We start from the raw sequence: 18,765 nt of genomic DNA, 5'->3' as shown, positions 1-18,765 counted from the left end.
ACTTCTCTGGGCCTCAGTTACCTCATCTGTAAAATGGGGATTAAGACTGTGAGCCCCCCATGGGACAACCTGATCACCTTGTAACCTCCCCAGCGCTTAGAACAGTGCTTTGCACATAGTAAGCACTTAATAAATGCCATTATTATTATTATTATTATTATTATCATTATATAAGCACCATCTAAAGCGGCGGTCACTGGAGTCCCTTGCCTCCCTGTCTCGCAAGCCTGTAACCTTGGCATTTTCCTCAACGCACCGCTCTCTTTCAACCCGCTTTTTCAATTTGTCACCAAATCCTGTTGCTGCTACCCATACAACGCTGCTAAATCCAGATTTTATTCTCCATCCAAACTGCTACAAGGCCGATCCAAGCACTTATCCTATCCCGCCCTGACTACCACAAATGCCTCCTCGCTGACCTGGCTGCCTCCTGTCTCACCCCCACTCCGGTCCATACTTCGCTCTGCTGCCCGAATCATTTGTTCTGGAATGAGTCCAGGTTTCCCCATTCTTCAGGAATCTCCATTCATTCATTCAATTGTATTTATTGAGTGCTTTCTGTGTGCAGAGCACTGTACTAAGTGCTTGGGAAGTCCAGGTTGGCAACATACAGAGATGGTCCCTTCACAACAATGAGCTCACAGTCTAGAAGGGGGAGACAGACAACAAGACAAAACATGGAGACAGATAAACGTGTATAGTGGTTGCCCATCCACCTTCACATTAAAAAGAAACTCATTAACCTCTGCTTTAAACCATTTAGTCGGCTCTCTCCTTTCTACCTCACCTCACCATTCTTCTACTACAACCGCAAGCTGACCCAACACCCACATTCTGCCTCTGTCCTGGAATTCCCTCCCTCTACTTATCCAAAAATCACTCTCCCCCATTCAAAACCTTATTAAATCCACATCTCCTCCGAGAGACCTATCGAATAAGACTTCACTTCCTCTAATTCCTCTCCCTTCCGCATTGTCCTTGCCCTTAGATTTGTACCCTTTATTTACCAATCAATCAAACGTATTTATTGAGCATTTACTGTACTAAGTGCTTGGAAGAGTACAATATGTCAGAGTCGGTAGACATGTTCCCTGCCCATAACGAGCTTACAGTCTGGAAGGAGAGACAAGCATTACTTTAAATAAATACATAATAATAAATAATAAATAAATCAATAAAGTACAGATATGTACATAAATACTGTGGGGCTGAGGAAGGGATGAATAAAGGGTGCATATCGAAGTGTAAGTAAGGATAAATTAATGAGTATAAATATTCATTATAATATTAATATTAATATAATATTAATAATATGAGTATAAATTTTAGACTGTGAGCCCACTGTTGGGTAGGGACTGTCTCCATATGTTGCCAACTTGTACTTCCCAAGCACTTAGTACAGTGCTCTGCACACAGTAAGTGCTCAATAAATATGATTGATTGATTCACCAATGCTGGGCCAGAGCTGGCCAAGAAAAGATGGCTGTAAGTTTAAGGGGGTCCCTTCTTTGGGTTTGACCAGTGACTCAGATTTTAAGTTTGCAGTCTTGAAGCCGAGGCCTTGAGAATGTGCTATCACACAGACAAATATGAACTAGATCCATAAATTATATAAACAAGTAAATTATTTACACCCCGATCAATCCAAGAGATAAATACATTTCAATCCCAGCCTCCTTCCTTCTCAGCTATATCACATTTCCACCTGCCTTTCAGGACACCTCTACTTTGAAATCTCACCAACACCTCAGACTAAACAGGTCAAAAACTAAACTATTCACTTTCCCTCCCAAACCCTACTCCCACTACCAACTCTCTCATTACTGTTGACAACACCACCGGTCTCCTAAGCCCATAACCTGGGCATTATCCTCGACACATCTCTCTGATTCAACCCACATACTCAATCTGTCACTAAATCCTGTCGGTTCAACCGTAACATCGCTAAAGTTGGCCCTTTCCTCTTCATCCAAACTACTACCACTATAATCCAAGCACTTATCCTATCTTGCCTTGATTACTGCATCAGCCTTCTTGATGACCTTTCTGCCTCTGCTGGCCAGATGATTTTTTTACAAAACTATTCCCTCCATGCTTCCCCACTCCTCAAGAACTTCCAGTGGTTGCCCATCCATTAGACAGAAACTCTTTACCATAGATTTAGAGAAGCAGCGTGGCTCAGTGGAAAAAGCACGGGCTTCAGAGTCAGAGGTCATGGGTTCAAATCCCAGCTCTGCCAATTGTCAGCTGTGTGACTTTGGGCAAGTCACTTAACTTCTCTGGGCCTCAGTTACCTCATCTGTAAAATGGGGATTGAGACTGTGAGCCCCCCGTGGGACAACCTGATCACCTTGTAACCTCCCCAGGGCCTAGAAGAGTGTTTTGCACATAGTAAGTGCTTAATAAATGCCATCATTATTATTATTATTATTATTTAAAAGCACTCAATCACCTTGCTCTCTCTACCATACCTCCATGATTTTCTACTACAACACAATCCACATGCTTTGTTCCTCTAATGCCAACCTACTCACCATAACTTGATCTCATTTATCTCACAGCCAACCTCTCGCCCACATCCTGCTTCTGCCCTGGCATGCCCTCCCTCTTCATATCAGACAGGCAGTCACTGTCCCCAAATTCAAAACCCTATTAAAAGCACATTTCCTCCAAGAATGCCTTAACCAACTAAACCTTCATTTCCTCTTCTCCCATTCTCTTCCTTGTTACCCTTGCACTTGGATTTGCATGCTTAATTCACGGCCCCCTCAACCCCACAGCACTTAAGTACATAACCATAATTTATTTATTTATATTAATTTCTGTCTCCCCCTCTAGACTGTAAGCTCTTTCTGGGCAAGGAACATGTCTACCAACTCAGTTACACTGTACTCTCCCAAGCACTTAGTACAGTGCTCTGCACACAGTAAGCATTCAGTAAGACCGATTGATTGATTGATTGATGGAGGGATCCTCCCTGTACCACAAGCCCAGAGGTCTCAGTTATATCCTTGACTCATCCTTCTCCTTCGACCCACATATTCAGATGGCCACCACATGCTACTGGTTCTGTCTTCACAACAATTCTAGAATCCACCCCTTCGTCTCCAGCCAAACTGCTACCATGCTACTCCAAGCACTTGTCATATAATAATAATAATGATGGCGTTTGTTAAGCTCTTACCATGTGCCAAGCACTGTTCTAAGCACTGGGGGGATACAAGGTAATCAGGTTGTCCCACCCAGGCTCACGGTCTTAATCCCCATTTTCCACATGAGGGAACTGAGGCACAGAGAAGTTAAGTGACTTTCTCAAAGTCACACAGCTGACAAGTGGTGGAGCCGAGTAGAATTATTACTCTATTTATTTTACTTGTAAATATTTACTATTCTATTTTATTTTGTTAATATGTGTTGTTTTGTTGTCTGTCTCCCCCTTCTAGACTGTGAGCCCGCTATTGGGTAGGGACCGTCTCTATATGTTACCAACTTGTACTTCCCAAGCACTTAGTACAGTGCTCTGCACACAGTAAGCACTCAATAAATACGATTGAATGAATGAACCCATGACCTCTGACTCCCAAGCCCTCACTCTTTCCTCTGAACTACATTGCTTCTCCAATAATAATAATAATAATGGCATTTGTTAAGCGCTTACTATGTGCCAAGCACTGTTCTAAGTGCTGGGGGGATACCAGGTAATCAGGTTGTCCCACCTGGGGCTCACAGTCTTAATTCCCATTTTCCAGATGAGGGAACTGAGGCACACAGAAGTGAAATGACTTGCCCAAAGCCACACAGATGACAAGTGGCAGAGCTGGGATTAGAACCCATGACCTCTGACTCCCAAGGCCACGCTCTTTCCTCTGAGCCACGCTGCTTCTCATATCCTGTTATAACTAAGGCAATGGCCTCCATGCTCAGCTCCTTGCCTCAAACCTCTCCCCTCTCCATTATTAGTATCGATAATAATAATAATAATAAATGTACTTGTTAAGTGCTTATTTTGTGCCAAGCCCTGTACTAAGCCCTAGAGTAGATATGAGATAATCAATCTGGACACAGTCCCTGTCCCACATAGGGCTCACAGTCTAAGCAGGAGGGAGTAGGCTCAATAAATACGATTGAACGAATGAATTTAATCCCCATTTTCCAGATGAGGAAACAAAGGATCGGAGAAATTAAGTGATTTACCCACAGTCACACAGCAGACAAAAGGCAGAGGCAGGATTAGAACCCAGTCCTCTGATTCCTAGGTCAATAGTCTTTGCACTAGGCCATGCTGCTTCTCTACTTCTCTCTGCCATCATTTATCTGAAATATTGCTCTGTTCACATCTCCACCCCTCTCAGGGTCACATCCGGAGAGTTTCCAGTAGTATAATCAATCAATCAATCATATTTATTGAGCGCTTACTATGTGCAGAGCACTGTACTGCTCTGTGCTCTGTCTCTATATGTTGCCAATTTGTACTTCCCAAGCGCTTACTACAGTGCTCTGCACATAGTAAGCGCTCAATAAATACGATTGATGATTGATGATGTACTAAGCGCTTGGGAAGTACAAGTTGGCAGCATGTAGAGACAGTCCCTACCCAACACTGGGCTCACAGTCTAAAAGGGGGAGACAGAGAACAAAACCAAACATACTAACAAAATAAAATAAATAGAATAGATATGTACAAGTAAAATAAATAAATAAATAAATAGAGTAATAAATATGTACAAACATATATACATATATACAGGTATATATATAGTAGTATACAAGTCTCAGCTATGGGAGGGAGAGTCAAGCAGAGGCCTACCCATTCTACTCCTAGCTTGGGCAGTGGCTAGTGAGTGGAAGGCCATCTGCTACAAGTCAAAACTCCCCCTGTGCTGCGCAGCAATGGCGAGAGAGAGTTGAGGGAGGAGACTCAAGTCGATTGCGCAGAAGGAGGCGACGGTAAACCACAACCGGATTTTGACCAAGAAAACTCTATTCATTCATCCAGTCATATTTATTGAGTGCATACTGCGTGCAGAGCACTGTACTAAGCACTTGGGAAGTACAAAGCGCTTGGGAAGTACAACACTACCAGAACGATTGGCCTGGAATGCCCTCCCTCCGCACATCCGCCAAGCTAGCTCTCTTCTTCCCTTCAAAGCCCTACTGAGAGCTCACCTCTCAGGGAAGCAGCGTGGCTCAGTGGAAAAAGCACGGGCTTTGGAGTCAGAGGTCATGGGTTCGAATCCCTGCTCCAACACACGTCTGCTGTGTGACCTTGGGTAAGTCACTTAACTTCTCTGAGCCTGTTACCTCATCTGTAAAATGGGGATTAAGACTGTGAGCCCCATGTGGGACAACTTGATCACCTTGTATCCCTCCCAGCACGTAGAACAGTGCTCTGCACATAGTAAGCGCTTAACAAATGCCATTATTATTATTATTACCTCCTCCACTCAATCAATCGTATTTATTGAGCGCTTACTGTGTGCAGAGCACTGTACTAAGCGCTTGGGAAGTACAAGTTGGCAACATATAGAAACAGTTCCTACCCAACAGTGGGCTCCCTCCAGGAGGTCTTCCCAGACTGAGCCCCCTCCTTCCTCTCCCCCTTCTCTCCCTCCCCATCACCTCGCCTTACCTCCTTCCCCTCCCCACAGCACCTGTATATATGTATATATGTTTGTCCATATTTATTACTCTATTTATTTTACTTGTACATATCTATTCTATTTATTTTATTTTGTTAATATGTTTGGTTTTGTTCTCTGTCTCCCCCTTCTAGACTGTGAGCCCGCTGTTGGGTAGGGACCGTCTCTAGATGTTGCCAACTTGTACTTCCCAAGTGCTTAGTACAGTGCTCTGCACACAGTAAGCGCTCAATAAATATGATTGAATGAATGAATGAATGAATGATTGCAGATGGAGCTGAGGCCTTCTGGGAGAGATGTGTCCATGGCATCGCTTTGGGTCGGAGATGACTCTAGAGGATAAGACAATTCAATCAATCAATCAGTTCAAGATTCACATCTCCCCACTCCTCATAAACCTTCAATTGTTGCCCATCCACCTCTGCATCAAACAGATATTCCTTGCCATTGGCCTCAAGGTACTCAGTCAGTTCTCTCTCTCTCTCTTACCAATCCCTGCTCCTCTCCTACTACAACCCAGCCCACACACTTCACTCCTCTAACACAAACCTACTCAGTGGACCTTGATCTCGTCTCTCTTGCTTTTGACCCCTGGCTAAAGCTCTCCCTTCTGCCTGAAATTCCTTCCCCCTTCATATCATACAGACCACAACTCCCTCCAACTTCAGAGCCCTAATAAAAACATCCCTCCTCCTCCAGGATGCCTTCCTTTCATTCATTCATTCATGTTTATTGAGCACTTAGGGTGTGCAGAGCACTGTACTAAGAGCTTGGAAAGTACAATACAGCAGTAAGGAGAGACAATCCCTGCCCACTCAGGGCTTACAGTCTAGAAGAGGGGAGACAGACAGCAAAACAAGTACAGGCATCAATATAAATACCGTTATTATTATTATTATTATTAAGCCATGCTGCTTTTCCACATGACAAGCTCCTTCACGGACGCACTCTCTGAGAAGACCTCAGGGGTTGTATTGGCTATGAACTTGTTGCTGTCTGGAGCTCTTACTTATCAAGAGCCGGGGTAGAGACGACGCAGAACTGACCTTGTCCTTCTGAACGTAGCACACTCTCGATGGAGACGACTTGTAGCCATCCGCAAATATTTCCCAATACAGGTTTTCCTGAATTCACCCATAATGAGACGGAAACCCAAACCCTGCAGGCTTTCCAGTTGTATTCTTTTACGGCGTTGGTCAGGAATTGGATCCACTCAAGGCCATGGGCCCGTTTCCTGTTTCCAATGGAAAAGCACAAAGAGCGGTTGTTCTTTTCTAAGCAAAAGCAAAATCCCCCTTTTAGACTGTGAGCCCACTGTTGGGTAGGGACTGTCTCTATATGTTGCCAACTTGTACTTCCCAAGCGCTTAGTACAGTGCTCTGCACACAGTAAGCGCTCAATAAATACGATTGATGATGATGATGATGATGATTGGGATGACAATTGACATCAGACGATGCGGAAGGTCCGAAAAGGGTTAGTAATGTCGTGGAGCCCTTGGTGGCTGCTGGGTGGTAGCCCAGATAGTTGTGTTCATTCATGCATTCATTCAATCGTATTTACTGAGCACCTACTGTGTGCAGAGCACTGTACTAAGTGCTTGGGAAATACAAGTTGGCAACATATTAATTAATTCATTCATTCATTCAATCGTATTTGTTGAGCGCTTACTGTGTGCAGAGCACTGTGCTAGGTGCTTGGGAAGTACAAGTTGGCAACACATTCATTCATTCATTCAATCGTATTTATTGAGCACTTACTGTGTGCAGAGCACTGTACTAAGCGCTTGGTAAGTACAAGTTGGCAACATTCATTCATTCATTCAATCGTATTTATTGAGTGCTTACTGTGTGCAGAGCACTGTACTAAATGCTTGGGAAGTCCAAGTTGGCAAAATATAGAGACGGTCCCTACCCAACAGTGGGCTCATGGTCTAGAAGGGGGAGACAGACAATGAAACAAAACAAAACATATTAACAAAATAAAATAGTGTATGTGTTGGGGGGATGTGGTGTGGTGTGTGTTTGTGTGTCTGTGCATCCATGCTCTAGGGAAGCAGCGTAGCTCAGTGGAAACAGCCCGGGCTTTGGAGTCAGAGGTCAAGGGTTCAAATCCCGGCTCCGCCAATTGTCAGCTGTGTGACTTTGGGTGAGTCACTTAACTTCTCTGTGCCTCAGTTACCTCATCTGTAAAATGGGGATTATGACTGTGAGCCCCCCGTGGGACAACCTGATCACCTTGTAACCTCCCCAGCGCTTAGAACAGTGCTTTGCACATAGTAAGCATTAATAAATGCCATTATTATTATTATTATTATTATAAATAAATAGAATTATAGATATACATAAGTGCTGTGGGGATGGGGGAGATGAGCAAAAGGAGCGAGCTGATGTGATGTGGAAGGGAGGGGGAGCTGAGGAAAAGGGGGCTTAGTCTGGGAAGGCCTCTTAGAGGAGGTGCACCTTCAGTAGAGCTTTGAAGACTGGAAGAGTGGTGAATTTGAGGAGCGAGGGCATTCAACACATGGGCCAGGGGTCAATGGTGAGACAGGCAAGATCGAGGCACAGTGAGAAGGTTAGCACCAGAGGAGCAGAATGTGTGGGCTGGGATGTAGAAGGAGAGAAGGGAGGTGAGGTAGGAGGGGACAAGGTGATGGAGAGCTTTGAAACCATTGGTGAGAAGGTTTTTTTTTTTTTATATGGAGATTTTTGAGGAGGAGTGACATGTTCTGAATGTTTCTGTAGAAAGATAATCCAGGCAGCAGAGTGAAGTATGAACTGAAGTGGGGAGAGACGGGAGGTTGGTAGGTCGGGAAGGATGCTGATGGGATATATCAAGACAAGAAAAGATTCACATCTTTCCACTCCTCAAAAACCTTCAATGGTTGCCCATCCACCTCTGCATCAAACAGAAATTCCTTCAGTAATCCAGTCGGGATAGGATGAGTGATTGTATTACTATGGGAGCAGTTTGGATAGAGAGGAAAGGGCGGATCTTGGCGATGTCATGAAGGTGAGTCCGGCAGGTTTTGGTGATGGATTGGATGTGTGGGGTGAATGAGAGAGCAGAGTCAAGGATGACACCAAAGTTGCAGGCTTATGAGACAGGAAGGATGGTTGTGCCATCCACAGTGATGGAAAAGTTCGGGAGAGGATAGGATTTGGGAGGAAAGATAAGGAGCTCAGCCTTAGCCATGTTGAGGTTTAGGCCTGACTAATTCCCTGACTATTCTCTCAACTCCCTACCCTATTCTCACTCCCTTCTGGTCACTGATGCACTTCATTCATTCAGTAGTATTTACTGAGCACTTACTATGCACAGAGCACTGTACTAAGTGCTTGGAAAGTACAATTGAGCTACAGAGACAATCCTTAACCAATAACAGGCTCACAGTCTTACAGCGGGCTAACTTGATACCTTACCCCAAAGCACTTTGAAATTCACCCCACCTCTATCCCTACAGCAGTTTTTTACATGTCCCTATAGTCTTGTACTTTATTTCAGTGTCTCCCCACTGGATTATAAGCTTCCTGAGGGCAGAATTCCTGTCTACTTACTCTAATATATTATTAGTAGTAGTAATCATAGTAGTAGCAGTAGTAGTAGTAGCATTATTATTATTATTGTACCTGTCAAGCGCTTACTAAGTGATCGCCACCGTTCTAAGCGCCTGGATAGATACAAGTTAAGAAGGTTGGACAAAGTCCCTGTCCCACGTGGGGCTCACAGTCTCAATCCCCATTTTCCAGATGAGGTAACTGAGGCACAGAGAAGTGAAGTGACTTGCCCAGGGTCACACAGCAGAGACGTGGCAGAGCCGGGATTAGAACTTAGGTCCTTCAAACTCTCAGGCCCATGCTCTCTTCACTAAAACATGCTGCTTCTCTAAATGCTTAGTAAAGTGTTCTGCACACAGTAAGAGAAGCAGTGTGGCTTAGTGGAAAGAGCATGGGCTCGGGAGTCAGAGGTCATGGGTTCTAATCCCAGCTCTGCCACTTGTCAGCTGTGTGACTTTGGGGAAGTCACTTCACTTCTCTGGGCCTCAGTTACCCATCTGTTAAATGGGGATTAAGACTGTGAGCCCCACGAAGCACAACCTGATTAACTTGTATCTACCCCAACATTTAGAACAATGCGTGGCACATAATAAGCGCTTAACAAATACCATCATTATTGTTATTGTTAAAGCACTGAAACACTCTTTTTGATTTGCCTGGGTTTAGGAACGTGTCTACCAACTCTGCTGTATTGTACTCTCCCAAGTGCTTAATACAGCGTCCTGCACAGAGTAAGCACTCAGTAAATACCACTGATTAATAATGGGGCAATGAGTGAAGAAGGATTTGGAGTATTATCAAGGGAATCACATCAGGTCTTTACTTCACTCTAATCTGAAACTATTCTTCCCAGCCTGGCTCTTCTGTACTTCCCATCTCCACTCCTTTCTTCTTGCAGGCTTTCAAACACGTCATTTTTCTGTATTGGGACAATGGGGAATTAAATCACGCAGCTGAGGATTCTCTCACCCTCTTCCCGAAACCATCCACAATCTACTTCCAACAACTGTTATTAGAATGACCTGTTGTGCCTGCTACGCTGAACGGTGAGCCGAAGGCGGACTCTTAACACAATCAGGACTAAGGGGTGATTTATAAATGAAAAGGAACGTCTGATATTACATGCAAGAGCGCATAGGAAATCTCACATGCAATGTTCTCCTTGTTAAATAGACACTTAACTGTAGGAGGATCGGTGGATGCAGAGTTGGAGAATGGGTAGTTGAGACATCTCATACATTATTCATGAGCCTAAAGGATGGCTGTTAGATTCTAGAAAGCACAGAGCAACTCTAGGGGCGGAACGCAGGAGAGAGAAAGGAGAAGAATGTGAAGGGAAAGTGGAGGAATTTAGAGTCTTTTGGCTTTATATTTTGAAGCGGAATTCCAAGGGTCAGCGGGCAGGCCCAGCTGTAAATATCTGCGGGGGTGCTTAATTCAGTCCATATGCCCATCCTACACCTACACTCCATCTCCTATACCCACCAAAAAAGTCTCATTCCCCAGCCCGGTTGGCAACTTTGTGACTGGAACCTACAGGCCAGGCGCCTGGGTGTCCCCTGGCAGCATGGGCAGGACAGTCACCGACCCAGGTACTTCCCACCCCTGCCATGGATAAAGCAAGGGCCTGGGAAGGTCGTGAGTTCAAATCCCGGCTCTGCCGCTTGTCTGCTTTTTGCCCCCTGGGCAAATCACTTCACTTCTCTGTGCCTCAGTTACCTCGCCTGGCAAATGGGGATTGAGACTGTGAGCTTCACATGGGACAGGGAATGGGGCCAACCTGATTTGTTTGTATTCATTCAATCGTATTTATTGAGCGCTTACTGTGTGCAGAGCACTGTACTAAGCGGTTGGGAAGTACAAGTCAGCAACAGAGAGAGGCGGTCCCTACTCAACAACGGGCTCACAGTCTATTGAGCACTTACTGTGTGCAGAGCACTGTACTAAGCTCTTGGGAACGTACAATACAGCAATAAAGAGACAATCCCTGCTCACGATGAGCTCACAGTCTAGAGGTGGGGAAAGAGACATCATGGGGCTCACAGTCTTAAATCCCATTTTATAGATGAGGTAACTGAGGGACGGAGATGTTAAATGACTTGCCCAAGGTCACACAGCAGACATGTGGCAGAGTCGGGATTAGAACCCAGGACCTTGTGACTCCTATCCCTCCCAGTGCATAGTACAGTGTCTGGTACATAATGAGTGCTTAACAAAAAATATTATTATTAGTATTATTATTATTATGCCCATACATAGGTAGCCACCCTGCCGGTTTCCCAACAGGGTGGGGTGGAATGGTGTGGGGGTAGCAATGTGGAGAAGAGGAGGAAAAGGAAGGACAGGGCAACCTCGGGACCTCATTTATTCCCAATGATGGTATTTAATAATCCTTCATTCATTCAATCGTATTTATTGAGCGCTTAACTAAGGGCAAAGCACTGTACCAAGCGCTCAGGAGAGTATGATACAACAACAAAAACAGACACAGTCCCTGCATACAATGAGCTGAAAGTCTAGAGGTGTGATGGCATTTGTTAAGTGCTTGTTTTGTGTCAAACACTGTTCAGAGGGCTGGGGTGGATGTAAACTAATCAATCAATCGATCAATCAATCATATTTATTGAGCGCTTACTGTGTGCAGAGCACTGTACTAAGCGCTTGGGAAGTACAAGTTGGCAACATATAGAGACAGTCCCTACCCAACAGTGGGCTCACAGTCTGGTCCCATATGGTACTCACAGTCTTAGTCCCCATTTTACAGATGAGGTAACTGAAGCACAGAGAAGTGAAATGACTTGTCCAAGGTCACAGAGCAGGCAAGTGGGACTCTGTCCAATCCAATTTGCTTGGATCTAACTCAGTGCTTAGCACAGTGCCTGGCACATAGTAAGGGCTTAACAAATACTACAATCATTTCTGTTATTAGATAGGGAAACAAAGGAAGAGAAGAAAAAGCTGGGGAACACAAAGGGTTCAAACGGGAAACAACATGGAAGCAGGGAAGCAGCAGGGCCTCATTCATTCATTCATTCATTCACATTTATTGAGTGCTTACTGTGTGCAGAGCACTGTACTAAGCGCTTGGAAAGTACAATTTGGGCAACTGATAGAGACAATCCCTACCCAACAATGAGCTCACAGTCTAGAAGGGCAGAGACAGACAACAAAACAGAACAAGTAGACAGGCATCAATAGCATCAATATTAATAAATATATATACACATCATTAATACAATAAATAAAATAATGCATATGTACCTATATACACAAGTGCTGTGGGGCGGGGACGGGGGTAGAGCAGAGGGAGGGTGGGGGGGGATGGGGAGGAGAGGAGGAGAAGAGGAAAAAGGGGGGCTCAGTCTGGGAAGGCCCCTGGAGGAGAGAGCACAGGCTTGGAAGTCGGAGGACCTGTTTTCTAATCTCAAATCTGCTGTGTGACCTTAGGCAAGTCACTCAACTTCTCTGTGCCTCAGTTTTTTCATCTGTAGAATGGATGTAATAATAATAATAATAATGGCATTTATTAAGCACTTACTATGTGCAAAGCACTGTACTTCAATCAATCAATCAATCAGTCGTATTTATTGAGCGCTTACTATGTGCAGAGCACTGTACTAAGCGCTTGGGAAGTACAAATTGGCAACACATAGAGACAGTCCCTACCCAACAGTGGGCTCACAGTCTAAAGGGGGGAGACAGAGAACAGAACCAAACATACTAACAAAATAAAATATATAGGATAGAAATGTACAAGTAAAATAAATAAATAAATAAATAAATAGAGTAATAAATATGTACAACCATATATACATATATACAGGTGCTGTGGGGAAGGGAAGGAGGTAAGATGGGGGGATGGAGAGGGGGACGAGGGGGAGAGGAAGGAAGGGGCTCAGTCTGGGAAGGCCTCCTGGAGGAGGTGAGCTCTCAGCAGGGCCTTGAAGGGAGGAAGAGAGCTAGCTTGGCAGAGGGGCAGAGGGAGGGCATTCCGGGCCCGGGGGATGACGTGGGCCGGGGGTCGATGGTAGGACAGGCGAGAACGAGGTACAGTGAGGAGATTAGCGGTTCTTGTTCTTGTTGATTACTTGTTCATCCTAAATTAGTCTGTGAGCCCCGAGTGGGACATAGACTGTGTCTGACCTGATGAACTTGTACCTATTTACCTGAACGTTTAAAACGGTGCTTGACACATAGTGAGCGCCTGCAATTCATTCGGTCCTGTTTGGTGCATGGGAAGAAAGTGCTCATATGCAAATCCAGTCACGTGAACCATAGTCTCAGAATTACCACCCCTGTTCTTCTCCAAGCAGAGCGGAGGTAAGCAGTGACTTCCCTGGAAGTCATTTCAAGGATGGCGGACCCTAATCTTGCCTCTTGCCGTGAGCACGGATTTCCAAATAGCTGGCTTCTCCCCATGTTGATTCAGGTCCATCACCACTTGGATCTCCTGTTGCTAAGGAGACTTGCCCCCAGGAGTCATGCCGATGGTTGCCGACACATAGGGAGACAGGTGGTGCTTCATCGCTCAACAACTTCACAAAAAATGTAAATGGGGAAGAGTGGAGCCACAGTAGAATACGCTTATGCTCTGTGCTCAAAGGTCCTGGGGTTTAAGGCTACTGTGAGACAAAAAAGCTACTGAACAGTTGACACAGAAATATTGTTCCGGTTGAGTATCTTATTTTCAAAGTGCTTGGTGTATACTTCTCATCAGGTCAAAATCCTCCCAATCTCAATTCTTTTGCTTCAGTGACCCCTGGGCCCTGCTAATGTTTAGTTGTGCTAGCTCACTAAGCCTGGAAAAGTCTGAGGTTTAGTGGAAAGAGCGTGGGCTTGGGAGTCAGAGGTCGTGGGTTCTAATCCCGGCCCCACCAATCAGTCAATCAATCAATCGTATTTATTGAGCGCTTACTGTGTGCAAAGCACTGTACTAAGAGCTTGGGAAGTACAAGCTGGCAACATATAGAGACAGTCCCTACCCAACTGTGGGATCACAGTCTAGAAGGGGGAGACAGAGAACAAAACCAAACTAACAAAATAAAATAAATAGAATAGATAGGTACAAGTAAAATAGAGTAATAAATATGTACAAACATATATACATATATACAGGTGCTATGGGGAAGGGAAGGAGGTAAGATGGGGGGGATGGAGAGGGGGATGACCGCTTGTCAGCTGTGTGGTCTTGGGCAAGTCACTTAACTTCTCTGTGCCTCAGTTACCTCATCTGTAAAATGGGGATGAGGACTGTGAGCCCCACATGGGACAACCTGATTACCTTGTGCTCAGCACAAGGTAAGCACTTAACAAATACGAAAACAAAACCCACCTGGATGATTCAATCTTGACTCTGAATATATGGTGCGTAGTGGAGAGATGATAGAGAGAAATTCTTCACGTAATACTGTATTTTGCATCAAGATGAAAAATAGGGTAAGCAAGGTGGCCTAGTGGAAAGACCAAGGTCCCAGGAGCCAGAGGATCTGAGTTCTAAACCCAGCTCCGTCACATGCATGCTGTGTGATTTTGGGAAAGTCATTTCATCCCCCTGCACCTCAGTTTCCTGATCTGTAAAATGGGGATTCGATATCTGTTCCCCCGCTACTTAGATTGTGAACCCCATGTGAGACAGGGACTGCGTCTAGCCTGGTTATCTTGTATCTACCCCAGCACTTAGTAGAGTGTTTGGAACATAGCCAGCACTTAAAAAAATACCATTATTATTAGTAGTACTACTATTAATAGTAGAAGGAAGTTTTTTGCCATACCAAAGATCCAAACTATCACCCCTATCTCCCACAAAAGAGTGGACCTAACAGCTTTATAGAAAAATGATCCAGGCAGCAGACTGAAGTATGAACTAGAGAGGGGAGAGACTTTGGGTCAGAGTAGCAGATATCTGAATGGGGGGGGGCGGGGGGGGGCAGATTCTGGAGGTTTTTTTGCAGTATTTGTTAAGCGCTTACTATGTGCCAAGCACTGCTCCAAGTGCTGGGGTAGATACAAGCTAATCAGGTTGGACAGAGTCCACAGTCCACATGGGGCTCACAGTCTCAATCCCTATTTTACAGATGAGGAAACTGAGGCACAGAGAAGTTAAGTGACTTGCCATGCTGCTTCCAAGATGTGTTGGTAGGAACTGACAGGATTTGGTGACAGACAGAATATGTGGGGGTTTTTTTTCAATCGTATTTATTGAGTTCTTACTGTGTGCAGAGCACTGTACTAAGTGCTTGGGAAGTACAACTTGGCAACATATAGAGACAGTCCCTACCCAACAGTGGGCTCACAGTCTAGCAGGTTGAATGAGAGAGGTGAGTCCAGGATAATGCCGAGGTTATGGGTGTGTGAGATAGAGATTGATATTACTCTATTTATTTTTTTTATTTGTACATGCTTATTCTATTTATTTTATTTTGTTAATATGTTTTGTGTTGTTCTCTGTCTCCCCCTTCTAGACTGTGAGCCCACTGTTGGGTAGGGACCGTCTCTATGTGTTGCCAACTTGTACTTCCCAAGCGCTTAGTACAGTGCTCTGCACACAGTAAGCGCTCAATAAATACGATTAAATGAATGAATGAATGAATGAATGAATAAGTGGATCATGGTGTTGCCTAGAGTAATGTGAAAGTCTGCAGGAGGAGAGCTCACTTTCTCCAGGAGGCCTCCCCAGACTGAACCCCCTTTCTCCTCTCCTTCTCCCCATTCCCCCGCCCTACCTCCTTCCCCTTCCCACAGCACCTGTATTTATGTTTGTACAGATTTATCACTCTATTTATTTTACTTGTACATATTTACTATTCCATTTATTTTGTTAAGGATGTGCATCTAGCTTTATTTCTATTTGTTCTGATGACTTGACACCTGTCCACATGTTTTGTTTGGTTGTCCGTCTCCCCCTTCTAGACTGTGAGCCCGTTGTTGGGTAGGGACCATCCCTCTATGTTGCCAACTTGTACTTCCCAAGCACTTAGTCCAGTGCTCTGCGCACAGTAAGCGCTCAATAAATTCGATTGAATGAATGAAGGAATGAATGAATGACAGGGTTTGGGTGAGAAAATGGAGAGTTCTGTTTGCGGTAGGAAGTAAAAAGGAGAATGGTACTTAATCCCCATTTTACAGATGAGGAAACTGATACACAAAAGGTGACTTGCCCAAGGTCACACAGTGCCATCTGCATGATAGGCAGAAAGAAACTCCGTGAAGAGGCAATGAAGCAAAACCTCAAGCCAAGTGGCAGAGAAATGGGCAAAGGAAGCCAGAGCAAAGGACAGACCGGTCCTTCTCACTTCAGACAGCTAATTGCTCTTCCCCACTTCCAAGCCTTATTGAAAGCACACCTCCTCCAAGAAGCCCTCCCTGACTAAGCCCTCTTCTTCTTCTTCTTCCATCCCCTTCTGCACCGCTCTTACTTGCTCTTTCATTCTTCCCCCTCCCATACACACAGCACATCTGTATATATGAGAAGCAGTGTGGCTCAGTGGAAAGAGCCAGGGCTTTGGAGTCAAAGGTCATGGGTTCAAATCCCAGTTCCTCCAATTGTCAGCTGTGTGACTTTGGGCAAGTCACTTCACTTCTCTGTGCCTCAGTTACCTCATCTGTAAAATGGGGATGAAGACTGTGAGCCTTCCGTGGGACAACCTGATCACCTTGTAACCTCCCCAGTGCTTAGAACAGTGCTTTGCACATAGTAAGCTCTTAACATATACTAACATTATTATTATTATCCGGAACATTTATTTATTTATTAAGATTAATGCCTGTCTCCCCCTCTAGACTGTGAGCTCACTGTGGGCAGGAACGTGTCTGTTGTTATAGTGTACTCTCCCAAGCGCTTAGTATGGTGCTTTGCACACAGTAAGCGCTCAGTTGAAAGAATGAATAAATGAATGAACCTGTCTGACATGCATCAGAAGCAGGAGAGGCTAGTGGAAATAGCAATAGCACTCTCCTCCTCTAGACTGTAAGCTTGTTGTGGGTAGGGAATGTGCTTCTTCATTGTACTCTCCCAAGCTCTTAGAACTCTGCGTACAGTGCTCTGCATACAGTAATGCTCAATAAATATGATTAAATTAGTAGCAGAGGCCTGGAATCAGAGGACCTGGATTCTAAACCTGGCTCTGCCACTCGCCTGCTGTGTGACCCTAGGCAATTCACTTAATCTATCTGTGCCTTAGTTTCCTAACCTGTAAAATGGGGGTACGGTAGCTGTTCTCCCTCCTACTAATGTTGTGAACTCCTTATGGGACAGGAACCACGTCCAATCTGATTGCCTTGTGTCTACCCCAGTATGTAGTAACAGGACTTGGCACATAAGTGCTTTACAAATGCCATAATAATTATTAATATCAATTAGAAATGGAGTGACTCTCTTCAAGGAGAGATAACGATAATAATGATAACAATGGTGTTTGTTAAGCGCTTACTATGTGCCAAGCACTATTCTAAGCGCTGGGGTAGACACAAGGTAATCAGGTTGTCCCACATGAGGCTCACAGTCTAAATCCTCATTTTACAGATGAGGTAACTGAGGCACGGAGAAGTTAAGTGACTTGCCCAAGGTCACATAGCCGAGAGAAAAAAAAAAACAGCAGGGACTGTGGATTACAAATTCAAGTGCACAGGATGTGGAAGGAATTATGGATCGCCTATTGGTTTTATCAATCACATCCTCACACTCCATTAAAATCTCACCATCAAGAACATCATCTAACTGAAAAAGCAGCTTCTCCCTGAAATCTCCCAGGAAAATCAATATCATTTATTGAGCGCTCACTCTGGGCAGAGCATACGAACTAAGCATTGGGAGAGTTCAATCAGTTGATCAATTATATTTATTAAGCACTTACTATGCTGGAAAAGTACAATGCAGCCATTATGATTATTATTATTGGCATGATCTCTGCCTACAAGGTGCTTGCAGTCTACCTGGGGGAGATATAGTAAAAATAATTTGGGTGGGGAAATAGTAGGGTATGAGGATATTTACATTTTCATTCAATCATTCAGTCATATTTATTGAGTGCTTACTGTGTGCAGAGCACTGTACTAAGCACTTGAAAAGTACAATTCAGCAACAGACAATCCCTGCCTACAACTGGCTTACAGTCTAGAAGGGGGGAGACAGACATCAAAACAAGTAAACAGGCATCAATAGCATCAACATAAATAGAATTATATATATGATATTATATATATATATGATATATATATTATATATGAGATATATATGATATTATATATATATATAATTATATATTCACATAGAACGAGAAAACAGGCCTAATATGAATAGAATTATAAATACATATATACACAAGTGCTGTGGGGCAGGGAGGGAGGTTAGAACTAAGGAGACTATTTGGGGCATTAGGGAGTGGAGGGGAAGCTAAGGAAAAGGGAGGCTTAGTCTGGGAAGGGCTCCTGGAGGAGGTGAGACTTCAGTAGGGCTTTGAAGGGGGGAAGCAGCGTGGCTCAGTGGAGGGAGCATGGGTTTTGGAGTCAGAGGTCATTGGTTCAAATCCCGGCTCCGCCACTTGTCAGCTATGTGACTTTGGGCAAGCCAC

Source organism: Tachyglossus aculeatus, chromosome 1 (genome assembly GCF_015852505.1).
Source record: "Tachyglossus aculeatus isolate mTacAcu1 chromosome 1, mTacAcu1.pri, whole genome shotgun sequence".
NCBI lineage: Eukaryota > Metazoa > Chordata > Mammalia > Monotremata > Tachyglossidae > Tachyglossus > Tachyglossus aculeatus.
Note: the sequence above shows the minus strand (reverse complement) of the source record.